The sequence below is a fragment of the Limulus polyphemus genome, unplaced genomic scaffold (assembly GCF_000517525.1).
Source record: "Limulus polyphemus unplaced genomic scaffold, Limulus_polyphemus-2.1.2 Scaffold10972, whole genome shotgun sequence".
Classification (NCBI taxonomy): domain Eukaryota; kingdom Metazoa; phylum Arthropoda; class Merostomata; order Xiphosura; family Limulidae; genus Limulus; species Limulus polyphemus.
This window is the reverse complement of record NW_013676582.1, coordinates 4,068-8,741: the sequence shown is the minus strand read 5'-3', so window position 1 is coordinate 8,741 and position 4,674 is coordinate 4,068. Positions and strand designations below refer to the sequence as shown.

Here is a 4,674-nt window from a genome sequence, read left to right as displayed (position 1 = left end):
TAGCGTGTGTTATAAAAAGTTGTTAAGTTTAAAGTGACTGTGGAAATTCTGTGTATTACTAAAAGTGTGTGTCGAGAAAGAATAAACTGGTTTAATCAAGAAAAGACTTGTATCGCTGAAGTTCCTTGGAAAGAATTATACCAAAAACTAACAAACAAGCAGATATGCAACAATAGACTAATGGAGTTTGCAACCAATTAGAAACACAAACTCTATATATAATTACTAGGAAATATGTAAAATTTGAACCTTCTACCTTCTTAATTTGCTGAGATATCAATAGATTTGTCAAACTCACAAGAGAAACCCCTCCTCTCTCTCTCACTGTAATATTGCTTTGCTGATCAATTTTATATGGTTAATGTACATGTTTATAACCAAAGGAAGAGCAGATTCCCCTCTAAGTAAGGCTCATTATAGTTATTTGATTTTGGCATCTATAGAATAACAGTGTCATAGTTTCATTGTGTGCAACAATTCTATTGTTGTTCCAAATTTCCAAAAGAAATGTTTTAACCTACTTATGGCTTACTCAGAATGCTGGATAAGTTAGTTTTGAGATGTTCTCTTGTAGTGACATATGTAGTTTTGTGTTCTATTATGTGTATATGAAAGCTACATGATTTATTTTGGGGCAAATTTCTGAGACTCAACAATGCTTATGGAAGAATATCTGTTGGTATGCAGTGAGTACTACAAATCCTTGTTTTTTACCTGTTATTACATATTTTTTAACGAAAGTATCTAAAGTGTAAAAATTACAAACTTCTCATCTTATACTACAAAAGTTAAATAGAATGTCTAAAAATTGCACTGGTTGAAGCATGTGTAACATGATATCTCACAATCACATGGTGTTTACTTTAACCCTACAGGAAACGAGTTCCTGCTGTGACTTACTGAATTTCACATGGAGTAATGTGTCCAAAGTATAGCAGTAAGCCATTAAATTAGGCAAAAGTGATTAAGATGATTAGTTTTTATCTTTCTGGTCAATACTGAAGTCATTGCAGAGTTAGAAATGGTATTATTCATTTTATTTCATATTTTTAAACTTTTTCATTTCACTGCATGTTGATGATTTTGCTACAATTAGTGTTAGGGTAGAGAAAATAAAAGTACTTTAATAAAAAGTCTGGTTTTATGTGTACAACAAACTTGCAATTTTTATTAAAAGCTTTCTAAATTTCATGATGATTCACTTAGTGAATTCAGAATTATAGTAAAAATTATGTACAGCTACTGGGTCAGTCAGTTTGACCGAGCCCATGAAGCAATATATATATCTGATCATGTTGTAGAATAGAATGCCATATTGTTATAAAGGAAGTATTATTTGAATATTGTAGTTGTACGTATATATGTTTGTGATTAATTGATAATCACAGTAATGGCACAAGTGAAGATAGAGAGGAATTTGTGGAGTCCTACAGTTTAGAATGCTGGTATATATTAATCAGATAAGCTTGATAACTACACATAAAAATGTTCATGCATAAACCAAGTGAAAATAGCCCTAGTTGTTTTTGTGTTAAATAGAATGGACTACATGTTTTAAACTAGCAGAAAATGTAAAAAATTAAGGAAGGTTTTATTTTGAAAAATTATGTTAAAGAAACAGTATCATATTTTATTTCTGGTTAAACCTGCTAATTATCTTGTTAAACCCAAAGTAATAGTTACAATCCTGGCTACATCTTAAAAATATGGACAAAGTATTTTTACCAAGTTTCTTTTTGTGATGATGTTTATTATTATGGTGGTAAACACTAACAGCTTATATAAACTTTAATATTAGCAGTGGCTGAATTATTTAAAAAGAGTTTTAAAATAAGATTCAACCACTAATTATTTTTAAATTTGTAGTATTTTTCTTTCTAGCTTTAGTAAAGAGGCTATATCTGTACGCCTTGGTTGCACCTTACCGAAGCATGTCGTAATGAAATACAAATCTCCAAAGAACAATCAAGGACAGTGGAAGTTTATATGTATAGAAGGTAAGAATATAATTCAGTAATATTTAAGATATGAGATACTGAAATATTTCTTGGATGTGTTCTAGTTCAGTTTAATTTTAATTATAAAGCTATAAACACAGTATCCTGTTAATTTTTATCAAATATTTAGATGGCTCTCTGTTGACTTCCATTTTTTCCTGGTTTATTGTATGTTTCACTGAATTATTCCATTTTTCATTTAAGCTTGATGAATCAAGTAAGCTCTCACAGTAAGTATTGCACAGCAAGACAAAAGATAATTTGAGTAAAAATAAGATCTGCCCTGGTAACTTAATACAAGATAATAAAGGTTGTTTTAATATTATTTCAGCTAAACTCAGTTTTTTTCACACTTAGTCTTATAATTAGGTAACTACAACACAACTTTCATAAGTCCCAATCTTTATGAAATCAACCCTTTTTCCCCTTTCTATTATGCTGTTACACTTTCTACTTATACCTATATTGTAAAGCTGTTAAAGTGGTATGGACTTTAAAATTATGTTTCTACAAGTTTCTTGTATATTGTTTCAGTTTCAGATTGTAATACCAATTTTTCTGCCCCTGTAGAACCTTTTGACAAAACCAATACAGCAAGAGCAGTATATAATGAAGAAGCATTCAATAAAATTTTGATGGTGTTTAGAACTAGTCTTGAAGTACTTCAGGAAACAAAAGACCTGGCAAAACTTCTAGATCACTGAATTTTTTACCTGATTAATCCCATGCTCAAGGAAAGGACTACTGTCTACTAAACATTAAGAGGAATGAAGGTTTCCAGCCACACTGCATTCTACCAGAGAGTGCTAACTCACCAGCCAGTCTATTCGACCAAGTGAACCTGTTGAAATGATGTTTTGTGGCTGGCTTTATCTTACCCCTTGTATTCGTTATATATATATATGTATATATACATATATATATACACACACACGACACACTGCCATGCTGTACTTTTTATTTTTCCTACTGGTGCGGTGTATTTTCCTTGGTAGAAGGATGTGCATCTTCATGTATGAAAAACATTAAAACACCTGTGATAAATGTAAGCCATTATATAAATGTAATCATGAAGTGTCAGTTGTGGGCCCACCAGATGTAACTAACTATGTTTATGTCAGAAATCTCTCCAACAACAAAATAAAATAGCATTTCTAGAAAGCATTGTTGCACCTTTGGCATTACATTTTCATTAAACAACTTTAAGTGTGTGTTCGTTTCACAGTAAAATAATTTTATAAAAACCAGTTAAAAAATTCTGACATTCATGTGTGATATTTAACAATACAGAAGTTTTTCCTGTAAGTCACATATAAAAACTAAACATTCAGGTATATGATGTTTTATTTTAACTGTATATTTTATGTTTTATTGATGTCTTATATATATATATATATATATATTAAGGAAATAAAGGGCTTGTTCAAGGAACCTTTGGGAATATGTTGATCCAAAAACAATTTTTTGAATCTTTGCTTCTAATAACCAAATTATTTCACCATAACTGAAAAGGTAAGTTTTCAATAGTTACATATATTCATTAGAAAATTTTATAAATTGCAACATATTTAAAAAGCCCATAAATGATAGAAATTCTACATTAGTGTTTTGTGGAAGCAACTATGAATGTAATACAATGCTTATCCACAAAATAGATTTTTTCAGTCCTACAAAAATATTTTATTCTTAGATTTAAAACAATGTGTTTGTGAATGTAAATTATTAAATTAATTTAACCAGAATTCACTCCACTTTTAATAAAATACTATTATAGGCGTGAACATTATGAATTACAGTACTTGTATTTCTGCAAATTAATTTCATAGACGACAAAATTATAAAACTGAATTTATTAGTTGCAGAAAATATGAATTCTGTATGAAGAAAATAGAAATTATTGGAGAAAATGGCCTTCAAAGATTTAATATACTGAAAATGAACAATACATGTACATGTATTTTTGTACTAAAATACCTTTTAATTATACCTTAAGGATAAACTCCATTATTCCTGTTTTAGTAAGTGCTTGGAGGTAAAACACTTGACCAATATTAATGGTTTCTTTAAAAGTGTTTTGTATCCTGGTATATGTTTTGCCATTTGAAACCCTCAGAAAATAATGGCTTTATCAAACAGGCAGTAAAACTGCCGATGTAGGGATGGCTCAGATTGTTCATTGAAATGATATTTTAAATATCTCCTTAATAGGTCAACAAGAATTTTACAATACTACATAGTGTTTCCTTTTATAACACAAGTTTTTATCACAAGTTCTGGGAATGTCTGTAAATATCATAGCAAAAAGTTTGAATTTCTTGTACTTTTTTTCTTCCATTTCTTTTTTTATTACATAACTTAAAAAACAAAACAATGGTATCAACCAATTTCACTAAAGTGACATAGTTTCAAACAGAGTATCAAAAATCATAATTCTAATGTAAACGATGCTATCATTACCCCTTGAAGGTAGCTTTCTTACAGAAATTTGTATTCCTTTGAAAAGCTTAAGTACATGGTGAAACTGGAATTACCAGCCAATAATAGATAAACAATAAATATTACAGTTATAATCTCAATGTATTTAGAACCTGGTTATAAATATAACCTTCCTATGTCTATTGAAACACTGCATTAAAAAATAACAAGCAAGTAAAGAAAAAAATTTCAAAAAAGGGAA

The 4,674-nt window shown here is 29.3% G+C and overlaps 1 long non-coding RNA gene across 1 annotated transcript in view; it reads left to right on the top strand.

Moving 5' to 3' along the window:
* LOC106476591 overlaps window positions 1-4,276 on the top strand; it is a 7,596-nt gene extending 3,320 nt beyond the window's left edge. The window contains exons 2-3 of the long non-coding RNA XR_001291911.2: window positions 1,882-1,997; window positions 2,568-4,276. This is a non-coding gene — a long non-coding RNA (uncharacterized LOC106476591). The remainder of the gene's footprint in view (window positions 1-1,881; window positions 1,998-2,567) is intronic.
* Window positions 4,277-4,674: the final 398 nt, after the last annotated feature.